This window comes from Numida meleagris, chromosome 9 (assembly GCF_002078875.1).
Source record: "Numida meleagris isolate 19003 breed g44 Domestic line chromosome 9, NumMel1.0, whole genome shotgun sequence".
In the NCBI taxonomy this organism is placed as follows: Eukaryota; Metazoa; Chordata; class Aves; order Galliformes; family Numididae; genus Numida; species Numida meleagris.
In genome coordinates this window covers 7566468-7580810 of record NC_034417.1, presented here as the reverse complement: position 1 = coordinate 7580810, position 14343 = coordinate 7566468, and the positions used below count along the sequence as shown (strand labels likewise).

General features: G+C 36.0%; 1 long non-coding RNA gene across 2 annotated transcripts in view; it reads right to left on the bottom strand.

Moving 5' to 3' along the window:
* Positions 1-14343, bottom strand: part of LOC110403661 — a 126624-nt gene that overhangs the window by 66570 nt on the left and 45711 nt on the right. For both annotated transcript variants that reach the window (XR_002441777.1, XR_002441776.1), the window contains exons 7-10: positions 10416-10460; positions 5717-5882; positions 5063-5241; positions 4012-4136 (exon numbers count right to left, since the gene is read on the bottom strand). This is a non-coding gene — a long non-coding RNA (uncharacterized LOC110403661). The remainder of the gene's footprint in view (positions 1-4011; positions 4137-5062; positions 5242-5716; positions 5883-10415; positions 10461-14343) is intronic.

Sequence of the window (14343 nt, the reverse complement as noted above, 5' to 3'; positions counted from 1 at the left end):
TCAGCAGTCTGGGTGCTACAAAAAGAGTGATAGTTTCATATGCTTCTGATTCAAGGTATAAAACACTTCAGTGTACGCTCAAGAACATAGGGACCCATGAACAGATCATCAAAACCCACAACACCTCAAGCACACTCTAAGAACAGCACTATAGCACAAAACTCAGCATGTCCTTGAAAGGACAGTATATGGCAAGTATTTAGTTCTTTCACCCCAAAGTATATGACAGATCAGGCTAAACACAAACAACGCTACATAATACAAATAAGGATATGGCCACTTTATAAATACACAATAAACTTTTATTGCCTTCATCCAGATTTCAGATCAAGGGTTATAATAGACAGTTTCTTCAAACTGCCAGATTACTGTTCAACAGCAGTCAAAAAAAGTAAATTTGAATCTTAGGCGGTATTAAGAAAGGAACAAAAACATCATTACGCAGTCCATGGTGGACCTAATCTTACATGCCATTAACCTTTGATCTTGTTGTCCTCAAAAATAATGAAGCAATAGAAGGTACAAGGAGGGGTGACAAAGATTATCAAAACCACACAGCTGTTTTGTATTAGAATCAACAAGGACTTCTCAGCCTTTAAAGAACAACAGAAAATTTTTATGTTAAAAAAAAAAAAAACAGCAAGAGCAGCTTGGAAAATAAAGCATGCCAAATGACACAGGCAGATGGCAGCTTGCAAACAAAATACATGGTCATTCACAATATTCAGGATTCACACTAAGAAGAAAATAAAAGAAGAAAAAAAGTATTTCTTCAATTATAAAGATTCCTTTTATGCTCAATATATTGGGTAAACCTCAGAGAAAACCAAATCAAGCAAGGTGTGACGAAGTTCAACAGGAAATAATAAGTCAGTAAAATGAGAAGTATTCCTTTAAAAAACAGGCCAGCTTCCACTGCAGTATTAATCCTCCTTTAAGTACAGGTTGCTTTATCTACATTGTTTTCTTTTGTTGCAAAGATCTTCAAGTATCATGAACTATTTTATGCAAAAACACAACAACAACAAAAAACCACATACTGTTGTCCAAGCAGACCAAACAACACAGAGCTCTAGTTCAGCATTGGAAGATTTTCTCAAACAATGAAAAAGGACACACGTGTACATATAGATACACACACACTTCATAGGGAGTCACTGATGAAGCAGAATAAATGGGTCACATGGCATTTCTAAAAGTCTATTACAGTGAAAGTACATGCACACTAACGGGATGTAAAACCAGGCTCTCAGTAAGTAGGTCACACAGCATTTTTATAGTCTATTAGAATATACACATGCATACTAATGGATACAAAACAGGCTACAGTAAAAGTAAGAAGATTAGAGAGACCAGAAAAATCCTATGACATGGGCAGGGTCTGAGGAGGTTGCTCTATTAGACAGCTGTATACATTTGTCAGGGATAATCCGTTTCCCAAAATATTTCTGTCTTTTTTCTTACCAAGTTGCTTGCAACAGCCTCTAGGGGAGTCGTGCTTTTCTGTTAGCCCATAGCCATAAAAACACAGCTCAGTTTTAAAACTAGATGTCAGAAAGTAATGCTGCCTCCAGAGAGCTTTATATTAAGCAGCCCAAAGTTTGCTAAAAGGAAGCGATAACAGAAACAAATCTAAGCAAAAACTTGTATTTAAAGATAGCATTCATACTCCACTTATGATTTTCTTGAAAGAATAAATGAGCTTAGTCCAAAAAAAGTGAAATAACTGTACTACACAAATTAGGCATACTGAATATATAATATATATTATGTAAAGGACGAAAAAAATTGAGGGACTAAATAAAAATAGAAAATAATAGATGTTTACATTTTAATATGAGGATGCAAAATATTTAATGCTTATATATTTTGATATAAAATCAATTGATATTTCAAACCTACAAAACAAATTCATTCTTAATTTCTACTCCTAGGAGTCATTTATCACAACAAAATTGAGATCTGTTGAAGAGATTTCTGAAAAGTGCAGCCCTGTTTTAAGAACCATATCATACCCCTCAGAAGTCAACATAATGTGTTGGTCTGAAAATTGCACCTTAACATTCCATACAACAGCTGCACTGTGATCATAACTACTTGAGCACCAAAATACAATCGCTACTTAAGCATAGCCGCAGTAGTTGAGTTTCATGCCTTCACCTCGCACAAACTTTTTTAAGTGGGCTGCTCTGAACATAAGAAATAAGCAGTACATTGCATTCTTTATCCTACCACACAAGAGGCTCAGTGAGGCCTCAACACAATTCAGAGAAAGTAACCCGAAGCCTCCCACTAAATAGATGTTTCAATTTTTTTTAATCCCAAAGCTATCCTCTTCAGTAAGAGAAGAAAAAAAGAAAAAAATTCAGCTTACCAGAGTCCAAAAGTCCTAAAGACAATGGCTGTCTCTTTCTCTCTACCACCATTTTCCTCAGCTGCTCACCACCCTGCTGCTAGCAGTCCCTCCCCACACACCTTTTATCCTGCTCTCAGAGCAGGTGCTGCCCACCACCAGTTCTCCAGGTGCTATCCACCACCAATTAATTCTCCCAGACCCACCCCCTTCTATGGGACCCCAGACCATGTCTGGCAGTGGGTCAGCTTTTGTCTTCTCCTTCAAGTCCCTGAGTAAGGCAAAGAAAATTTTGCATTTTAAAGACTCAGAGGAACTAAGCTCAACCACTTAAGATTCCAATTTTACTGATGGACAGTACGGGACTGACTTGCACCTCTAAAGAGCCACCTGCCCCTGCTCAGCCCCCAGCCACACCCTGCCAGTTCTAGAACCTCCTGCTCTCCCCCTGCCTGCTCTGCTCCCCACTCAGCAGGGCCCCCTCACCTCGCGGCCCACTCAGCAGCCTGACTAGCACTGCTAGGCTTGCCCCAGTGCACTTCCCTGGGCTCTATGTGCACAGGTGTTTCCCATTTTCATTTTAGCTCAGCTGCAAACAGTAATTAGACATCCACGGCCTCTGTTGCAGCTGCATGTACCTAGCACAGCTTTGTGTCTAGAAGGCAAAAGAAAAGAATCCGGATACTTTTGGTTTAGGAGGGGGATTATGCTTTTGTTTGTTTGTTTTTAAACTCTTAATGTGTTAGCAAGCTTAGTAATATTCCATACTGCCTCGATGTGATGTAATTATGCTGTTGTGAGGCAATTAATCATGCATATTTCTTTAACTTAAAACAGTAAATCTTGTTTCCAGTATGAACTGCCTTCTTGTTCTGACTCATTTTTCTAATCACCATCAGTTCTATTTAGCAACATCAGTCTTCTAACTTTTGCTTCTTTCATTGCTGTCTTCTTTTGCTTTTTGTGTTGTTTTTTGTTGTTTTTTTTTTTTTTAAGTATGGAGGTCAGAGCAAGGAAAACTAATGCAATGCAGTTTTAAAAGCTTAGTGAATGAAGAAGCTGGAAACGCTGAAAACAAAAAACCTCAAACAATGCAGGAAGATTTATATTACCAGACTATATATGCATATTATCAAATAGCTGATCTTACAAGATTATATTGTTTATATTTTAGAAAGTACAGTTTTTAAAAATAAAAGGTTGTTTGGCATCTAGGAACTTGAAGGTAAGCTTAAAAAGTCCTATGGTTTATTGAGGCACCTACAGGATAGCCACAATACAGAAATAATTGCATATCAGAAAATTTTTTTACACCAGAAAATAATCCATTAATAATTGAAGGCCCAGTAGCATAGAGGGAGCAATAACTGAGGAAAGCTATAGACTACAAGCAAAATGCAAGTTGTATCACCAGAATTTACTGACCTGCTCCCAGGTTTGGGTTCATCTTGAGTTAATGTCACCAGCCATAGCGAAAATTTGCAGTGTGCAAAACACCATTTGTTTAAAAGAAACAAACAAAAAAAATGCTTTCTGTTCTGTACCTTAATTTTTTTTCTGTACCTTAATGAGAGGGGCTTCATTTACTGCTTAGTGGCTTAGGGTCCTTTCAATTTTCCCTACAAATCTGACTGCAATAGAATTCCCAAAATAAATACCTTCACAAGAGTTCTTGACTTTCCACAGCTACACAAGTGAGTATTAATGTTGGCATCAATAGAATAGACAGTTTTCATCAGAAATGACCTTCTCGTTTCTTTATGCCTTCATCCTGAGCTGCACGCTGTATGAACAGAAGAATAATAATATCCACTCAAAAATGTTTTGAATTTGTACTTTTGTTTTGGTCTGACAGAGGTTTTAACGTGCCAACAAATACCAATTTTCATGTTACCTCTAGTTCTAAGGATTCCATAAATAATTAAGGAAATTAATTAAAATGCAATAAGTTATTTCAAAATTCACATCAAGCTGTCTTCATGTTCTGCTGTTAAACAGCGACTAAAATAATCCTTCTCAAATAATGTTAAAATTGCAGCTGTTGACTGGAAATAAAGTTGTCTGAATACTATACGAAAGCTTGCTAGTGTTTTTTGTACTGCCTGTGGTTTCTCAGTCATGCTGCAGATATTTCAGTATCAATTGTGCCATGAGAGAACAGTAAGTACTCTGGAAGCCAAAGAGTCTAAATGTGCAATTTCTTTTTTACACTAGAGAATCAGAGAAAATTCCTCTAAGAAATAATTTGCATTGAAATCCTTTTAGGTGACCGTAATGGGGCCATCTTACCCACACCCTATGAGTATTCCAGAAAAGTTCAGGCCATTTAAAGCATATAGTTATAAAGGGCTTTAGTTTTCTTTCTGAACTGTAGTTGATTCCCAGCCTCACAAGTGCACTGCCTGAAGGTGACCCTGAGGCTCAGTAGCAACAGCTGCCCAACTCTTAATTCTCACAGGTGCATTTTAGAAATATAGCAGAAATATAGCCTGTGTGGAAAACTTGTTGTGCTCCTTAAGAAATTATAGTGATTTCTCAAAGGAATGTAACAACTCTTAATGCAATAGCTCCCTTTAATAAAGCAATATTCTTATAGGTGCACAGGATTACTGCATAATTCCCAAGTAGGCAGTCTGGAAAATAATTTTTAATGAGTGTTGACTTTTGAGCAAGTAGCATTTACATCAAGTAACATTTCCAATATCTCACCATAAGTTATGTTGTCCATCCAAAGTCATTTCTTTAGAGAAGTTTTTAATTGACTTTGTATTGCTTTTTCAGTCTGTCCTGACAACAACCATCTTTGGGGAACAAATATCATTATTTATGCACATTTAATGCTAAAATTCTTTCCAAGATGAAAATACAAGATAAAATCGAAGTTGCATCTGAGTGGAGAACAAAATTACATTCAGTACAAAATAAAGAGGAAAAAGCAACCATATTCAGCCTATTCAGTTTTCAAAATTCTCATTCATGGCATAAATCCCAACCAAATTTCTAGGAATTTCCACACTACCTCCTTTGGGACAGCTGAGGCAGGGAAGAGAGGATTTGGGGTTTGGTTTAAGAATGAGAATTGGCATCATTGTTTTTTTTATTAAGTAACACCTGAGAAACACAAAGTCAAATTAAAAATAATTTAAAAAATTACTATGTCTATGAATCTAAAATAATGATCTGAGTTTTTGGAAAAACTATGAATTCCACAAAGACTTTCTGTGTCATCACAAATATCCACTTCAACATTTAAATCTCTGAAGTTGCTAGCCAAGAATGATAATATTGGTTTTAAATTCATGACAAGTGATTATAAGAATACAAAATTATTCGAATTATTCTTAATAAGAAGTTCTCACTGACCTCATTAACTGAATTACCAAGAAGCTCCAGTTCATATTGATTTAAACAAGGATGTATTCTGCTTGGGTGCCTGTCCATCTGGTTCCTCAGCGGGAAATTATTTGCCAAAGAGCCTAGTTCACAACAGTCACTCCATCATGGGAAAATTCCACACACATTTTGTGAGCTAGAAAAAGAAAATTTTGAATGTGACAGCTCAAATTGAACTTTAGTAAGTGCAAATGCAAGGTACAAAAATTTGACACATTGTACAAAGCAGATTTCACAGAATATGCAGCGCTGAAAGAACATTCATATTTTAAATAGCATACTAAGAAAGAAATGAAAAACAGAAGGTCTAGACTGACTGCAAAGGAAATTGGTCATGATGGGAGTCCTTACACAAAACTTCATTGGCTTTTGCTTCAATGAAAAACAAATATTCATGCTGGTTTGTCTGTAATGTCAAAGAGTGATACTGGAGAAAGCTACAAGGAATAATTGCACTACTCTTCTGGTTACTTCCAGTTGAAATGTTTATGAGTGTATGTGATGAATGGCAATCTGTCATTCTCTCAAAAGAAAAAAGGGGTTTGTAAACAGCACTTCTAATGCCAGGTATTATAGTGCCAGAAGAAAGCAGAAAATTTGAAGCCAGTCATTACACCTTGCAGAGCCACAAGCTGCCAAACACTACAGCAACTATCAGAGATCCCAGGAGAAAAGCTGGCTGGCCAAGTGGAAGAAATTAGCCCAAAGCAAAAGCCTTTCAACAAAACATGTATAAACAGAAGAGATCATCTTGTATTCATTTTCTTATCAACAGTGGTGAGGAGTGTGGAGAAAGAAGACAGCAGAAGGAAAGTTTTTCTCTGAAAGGCAAGAAGGAAACACAAAGCTCAGTACTGAATGAACTGTACCTACGTGTGAAATTTCAGTGGGTATGTCAAAATCATATCTTTCAATAGGAAATCAGAAAAATATAGACGATATCACAAACTTGAGAACAATTTCCTGTATCTCTGCTTACTGTGTTCATCTCTCCAATGTGTGCTGGGGCAATCTCAGGACACATCCCATTTTTAATGCTCCATTCACAAACATAGAATCACCAAGGTTGGAAAAGACCTACAAGATCATCCAGTCCAACCATCCACCTGTCACCAACAGTTCTCACTAAAACATGTAAAACATGTAAGACTGTTGTCCAGTAAAGTGGAAATTTAAACAGCGCTCTGTAAGTGTGTCACAGCTCTTGTCACATTCAATTACCTATACCTTAATCTACAGGAAAGAGTATGGCCTCACCATAAGACCCAAATCTTATTATTGTCAGAGAACAACACTATAGGCTGAATTCAGACATGCATAGCACATTTCCAGAGACTAAGCATTATCTGAAGCAACCCTTAATTATTATTAATTATAATGAAACATATATACGTATATATCTATATATATGTTTTCAACTCCTTGACTTCAAGACAAAAGCAGGCTATGAGCACAATACAGTGGCTAGCAAATATCCTTAGCCAGGGGCCATGAATCTAAATACCAAACACAGATTTCGGAAACACCTCAACACAAAATGGAAAAAAACAATAATAATTTTCACTATTTCCTCAGCCATTGATTTTTCATTAGTAATATTTAAGACAAGTATCATTCAAGTATGAATTGCAAGGAAATTAGATGTGCCAAGAAGTGGAGCTTTTACTTGCAGGCTTTAAGATCTGTTTAAAAATTAATTTGATGTTCCTGACAAGATTTTAACAGATGGGGCTCTCTGAGGATTTCCTTGTGGCAGACAAGGAATATGTTGAAAATAGTCTGTAGTGCTTCATATGCTCTCCAACTATATATGGATAGCTCCATTCCGCTTTTTCACAGAGAATTAATGAAAGTCTTTAAAAGATGCACTCTGGACTTGTTTCTCAGCCTTTTTTTAATTTTCACCGCTTAGCATTACGAACAGCCATGTCATGTAAGATTTATACAATACTCTCTGGAAATGCCCTCACAAAGTTTTGAAGTTTTTTTCTCAATCTAATCTGCTACTGTGCTGCAAGGATTGATAACAGCATACTTTTATACTTGTAACTACAGTAGCAATATGAGTTAGCAATAGCATAGTGACATACAGAACTATCTAGCCTAGTTCAAATATGCTTTTTCTGACAACAGAAATACATCTGCATTTTCCTGGCTATTTACATCCCTCTTCCCCTGTAGATCTTATTTCACTTTCTATCCTGAGGAGAAGCATATAAATTCTTTAAAAAAAAAAGGTTTGGGGGAGGTGGGGGGGGAATGGAAAAAAAAAAAAAAAAAAAAAGACACAAACTAAAACCAAGCAAGAAACAAATAATCATTTCTTTGTTCAAGATTAGTCCCTTGTCACCTGGAACCACAGCCATAACATTTTAATGGCATTTTCTGGACGTTCCACTCTCCTGCTGAGCTTCCTCAAGAAACTTTGACAATTTTTCTTCCCCAAACAAAGCCTGATGAACAGTTTGGGCTGGCAAACCATTCCAGTCATCTATCCCTGTGACCACCAAAACTGGCCGCTGCAATGCTTCTAATACAGAAAATTATTAAACCTGTTTCAGGACTCCAGCTGTATCTTTGAACAAAGATTTTTGTTTGTTTGTTTTTTAAAGAAAAAAAACACTGAGAAAAGTAAGCTCTTTGACAGTAATTTTATAAGTACTTTCCATACCTCTTCCATTTTATAAATTGCAGTCTTTCAGCTACATCTTCAGCTAATTGAGTTTTAGACTAATAATGGAATAAAATAGTTATTCTAATGAGTTTTGAAAATTACCTTTAGTAGTTGTCTTTCATTTATAGATCATTAAATACTAGAAAATAAATAGAGAGAAAATTGCCAAAATTGCTCAGTGGTGACACCTCCATCAATTAATAGAAAATCTGTCGGGTAAGCAACATATACAATGAAAAATCCATTTTCCTTTCGAGCTTTTCAACTGTACTTTGTGGTACATGTATTATGAATGTCATCCAGTGACATTCTAGGAGCTCACTCTCTTTTAGTGTAATATTCTGAAAACAAATAGTCCTGGGGTCATAGTAAGTTAACATAACAAGGTTGCCTGTAGAACCAGTGAAGGACAGGAGACCCTGCATAGGACAGGGCTCCTCACACACTGCTGCCTGGGCCAAGGACTGTGCTCTGCACAAGCTGAACCCTAGGACTGCAGAGGGCCAGAATCCCTGCAGCCCAGCCTTAACGTGATTCACTGCTAATGACAGCAGAATTCAGGACGGTCCCCTTGGTCCCTTTATTCCCTGAAGACAGGATTCAGCACATTCAGATACCAAACCTCTGGAGAAAACTTGTCATAGGAAACCTCTACAGTCCGTGACTTGGAGCTTCCATGGTCCACGAATGGGACTGACCCACTAGTCTCATGCAGTGAAGGAAATACCTGATGTTTGGTATCTGCTAAGAAGTTTTCCAATAAAATAATATACCCACCGGTTCTTGTAGCCAATTACCTCCCGAGCAACAGACAAATTCAAAGAAAAACAGCCCTATAACTGTGAGCCACTGCAGCCCTTCTAGTTAATGCACAGTCTGTCTAAGATGTGGCAGCCCATGAACCATTCATTAGCCCCATCTGGGAGCTCGCACAAAGGCTCTGACAGCAGAGCACCGTCTATGAGGCTGCCCCAGGCAGAACATTTGGGTACTTTCTTGTACAGAGGGTATCTGTAATCAGCTTTTTGTCAGAAGCCAGCGGTGCATCACGCATGGAAATCAATAACAATTTCCTACTGCTGCCTGGGTCCTTATTACATTTATATTTTAAATGAAATAGAACTTCATCTGAATTGCTGCCTACAACTATGTTCTGGTATATAACATCATTTGAGAATCTGTCTTTTCCATCTCAGTGGGATGCCATGTAGCATGTAGAGAGGCTATACTCCTACATTTAAAATGCTTTTGTTGTACTGACACAATAAAACGCAGTATTTGCATATAAAAGTTCATGGAAATCAAATAATACTTTGAATTGAATTTTTTTTTTCTAATCAGCAGAAAACAAGTTAAACCTAATCATCCATTTCCAAAGGCAATCTTGAAGCATTTTAATATAATTAGGTATAGCCTACTAATATCTTTCACTTCTGCTTCTTGGAGTCTGAAAACACAGCGGAGTATTTCTCCTGGCCATACACTGAGCTCTCAAAATAAAAACATGCTTTCTATTCCTAGACTTTCATTTCAGTAGGGATCAATTTAGACTGTGCATATGCATCTATTACAAGACAGATTGAATCAGAGATAATCTAAAAGTAAAAGCTTCTAATGCAGTTTTAAACTTTAAAGTACCTCAAAAATATGCATTTGTCTTAAGCTGAAAGATGTGTAATCTTTTTATTTGTGTATGTTAATCTGTCCCACAAAAACACACTGGAATTTTTGCAATTATCTGCTCTGGGAAGCTTTCTAACTAATCCACTTCAGTGGAAATAGAAAAGGAGCTTTACCTCAAATTACTTTCTTAGAAAAAAAACTTCAGTGTTTCTTCCACAGGTTGAGCTCTAGAGGCCTTAACACTGACCCCAGAGCCAGTGAGTGATACAGTGATTAGCCTGGAGTCCCCAGAGCTGCTCTTCACGAGGCACTGTGAGGACTGTCATTTTGGTGAGGTGTTTCCAAATATAAGACCAAAAACAGAATACTCACCTGAACTGTGTGCCCCATACATCTGGACACTGTCATGTTTATGCACTAAAAAAATATATTTGAAAAGAAAAAAAAAAGGCATTAACTGAAAGTCTCCCTCTAGACTGCATTCTCTTTACCTTTTTTGGATTCACACTTAGGCATGAAAACCAGCGTTAGAAGAAAATGTTGGATTTACTGGTTTGGGATCTTATCTGCAGTTATTAATATGCATCATCAGCAAATTCACATCTACATCATAAATATGCTTTGAATTCATGTAATCCTTCAGAGATACTGTAGTTAAATGTGATTATTTTTGCTGTATGAATATATCTATAAGTAATTTCTGTGCAATTAGGTAAAATTAAAAATTATTTCATTTGAACATGAAGACACCTGAGAGGCAGAGGAATGTTCCAGCTAGGAAAAAATTAGGTGACAAATCTGACTCCAGTTCTAGTAATTTTTTTAATATCACATCATTAATAATGCAGTTGGGGATGGATGCAAGTAGTGGTAAACAGCTGCTACAAACTGCGTTACTTGGCCTTGGCACTGGACAAGGTAGAAGCTCACCGAGAGTAATTCACTGTTATAGACAGGCAGATAAACACAAATTCATTATTTTATTTTATTTTATACTTGATTTGCAATGCATGTTCCAGTATCATATTTTCCACATCTTAAATAAACTAATGTTGAAGGGCCTAGCAAGTTGACATAAAATAAAATAAAACTCTATATTTTTAATTCAAAAAGATAAGGATCATCAACACTTCGGATAAAGATACACAGTAAGGTAGAAACCTGAAAGTTTGAATGTTCTGAGGAAATTAACCGAGGTGCATACAGTAGGATTTCGATAAGGAAATGTTCAGGTGGAAAGACTAGAAGAGATTTTTGTTTTTTTTTTTTGTAGAGGGAAGCATCTTAGCAACGAGATCATATCACCATTACTGCTTTTTGAACATTGCCATATTGATTACTTCTCACTAGAATGCATTAGTAGTATCTGATAAGGAGCAACTTTACTTGAGAGAGAGGTGAGGTTAGACAATTTTCCAACTTAAGTCTGTAATTTAAAAATGATGGGCATCTTCTTGTCTTAATGCTGAGGATGAATTACTGTGAATTCCTATTGCATTCTCTGTATCTAAACTATATACATGAATCAGATGAAAAAAAAGTCTTACTTAATGGAACACCAAGCTCTGTATGTACTACACCAAGGCAGAGGATTGAACCACCAGCCATGGCTCCAGTGTATTTTTGATGTTAAATATCGTTTCTTAGTTTGCAACTTCAATACAGCTGTAAATATTTGTGTAATTTTGAGTACAAGTAATGAAATATGATAGCTCTGTACTTATCCTATTGAGCTTGGATGACAAATCAAAGCCAAAGAACAAACACCTCTACTTAAAGGTTCAAATAGAGTAACTCTACAATATTACACTTCAAAGATCCCCACATAAAATGTATTCCAGAATAAAAAAATAAAAACAAAAATCAGAAGAACAGTACATCACTAATTTTCACTTAAAATTGCTGCAATCCCTTTCAATGTCAATAAATTTTTGGCCAAACTCCCTTTCCAAATGGGTTAGGCTTTCAGTCAGTCCTTTTTAAGTATGATGCAATTCTTAGAAGGTTTGTGAAGATAGTTTTTGGATGTATCACTTCACTGAATGTTTCTTCTTTTTATGCACATTAATTTCTTTAAATTTGAGAATTTTATTGAAAAATACTGTTTTTAACATCATTAGGGATATACCTTACACTTTATTCCTGTTTGCATGACAGATAAATCTATAAAACATTCATGAGAGTTTCATAGTATCAATAAGGGCTTCATGTCCTTCATATGCATATTGCATCATCAAATTACAGCATATTTATGAAGCAAAAATGATCTCGTCTTGAAGCATTCCATCACACTCACAGAACTAGAAACAACATTTTCTTTCATTTACGCACTTTGAATAAAATCTTAGAGCTCCTTTGTCTACAAAAAATATACATACTTTCAAATCTCTTCTTACTAGTCAAAGTTACCAAAAAAAACTCTGCATCTAAGGATCTGCTAAATATTTCAGGCAACTCCCAGAAAAGGCTAAAAATTCTTCCCAAAAGCTGAAACGTTCAGTAAATTAGATTATATTCAATCTCAGTGTCCTAAAGTAGATTACGGTAAATCTCAGTGTCCTATATATTGCAAAACAGATTGTTATATTGTTAGTGAACAGATGGTATATTCTTAAATGAATAGTTTTCAGGAGAAAACTGTTTGGTGTTATGATTTTCAGACACTAATACTGTTAAATTGTTTGAATTATTGAAAAGGAGACATATTTAAGATTTTGGTTGGTTTTTTTTTTTTCATTTGTAATATGAAGGTTTAGATTGAGGAAAAAAAATGTATTTCTTTTAAAATCATTTAGTCTGAAAAGTAACATAACTTTAAAAAAAGAAAAGTGATAATGCATGCTCTGATATGGAGAGTTCTCGGGGCAACATGCTAGCATGATCAATGGTTGCAATGTTAATCTATGTTAACATTACCTTTTCATTTCTTTAATAATATTAAAACAATAAGTGGTTACCTTCACTTTTCTATGCCTAAACCAGGTCAGAACCTTCCATCCAAACAAGGCCTACAGTCTCCTACCCACCACTGATTTCCAATCATTGCTCTAACATAAAGAGCTTTTCTGGCCTCATACAAATTCTGGACACGAAAACAGAATACAAATTGCTGATACTGGACAGTGTTGCCCTAAAATTCTTGTGGGAACCCTCAACTGTAGAATCCTACTCACTTAAGGAAATCAATAAGAGTATAATCTACTCTTAACAAGTTCTGGGCTCTGGGTATTCTCAACCCTCCATGCTCACTCTCTCAAAGCAGTGAATCATCAGTTTCCCACGAACGCTTCAGGATTTGTTTGTATGAAAAACCCAGCTCGCAAGTTTATCCTGGGCTTGATCTCACATGAGTTGGGCACCTAACCTAGAGGAAGGCACTGAGGACCCCAGAGGGGCAGGCATAAAAATCACTGTCGAGTTCACACACTGAGATGAGAGAAATACATGAGAGAGAAACCTAAAACCAACCAGTACTACTCTAGTTTCTGCCACAGACTGTAGTAGATATACAGCTACTACCTGACACATTGGGGAAGAAAAAAAAGGTCAGAAGGTTTCACTTCTTGAGGAAAATAATGAAAAACACAGCGCCATTAAATGCTGCTACAAAAGAATAAGAACACAGATGGTATTTTATAGCTTAAAGAACTTCCCTATGCTACATGTACTTATCAAAGCGATGGGTATCACTGAAATTTTATGTTCTAAAAAATTGTATTCCTTGACACATATTAAAATGAGTGAAGAAAAAAATATTGGAAAAATAAAGTATGTTGGATAACCAAAGAAAAAAGGATGTTCTGCAGGCTATAGATCTTCTATATTTTTTACTTTACTATAAAGAGTGCGCAGAGGAGCCTTTTCAACTTTCTCTACAATGGCTAGGACTTTTGCAAAGATTTAAGTATCTGATTATGTACTTACAATGAAGCCAAAATCACAACTTATCCATTATTATTTTGCTGATCTAGGTCTGGATATTTTAGAATACAGAAATTTTAAAATACATATTTATGTGTTTTTGCTACTACATCCAACTCTGGAAACTTGAAATTGAAGCCACCAGGTTATAAAGATAGAATTGGTGGGTAGACTATGAAATTGATATTATGATGATACAGTGCTTCACAACTATTTACATATTTTACTTTAACATAGCTATCATGAAAAGCTACTGTCACCACATTACAAGGGAAAGACTCAGACATGGCCCTAAATCAAAATTAATTTTCAGCATCATTACATGTTATTGTAATTTGCCTTTCATTTTCACATAGCAAATGAAAATTTTTAACATAAA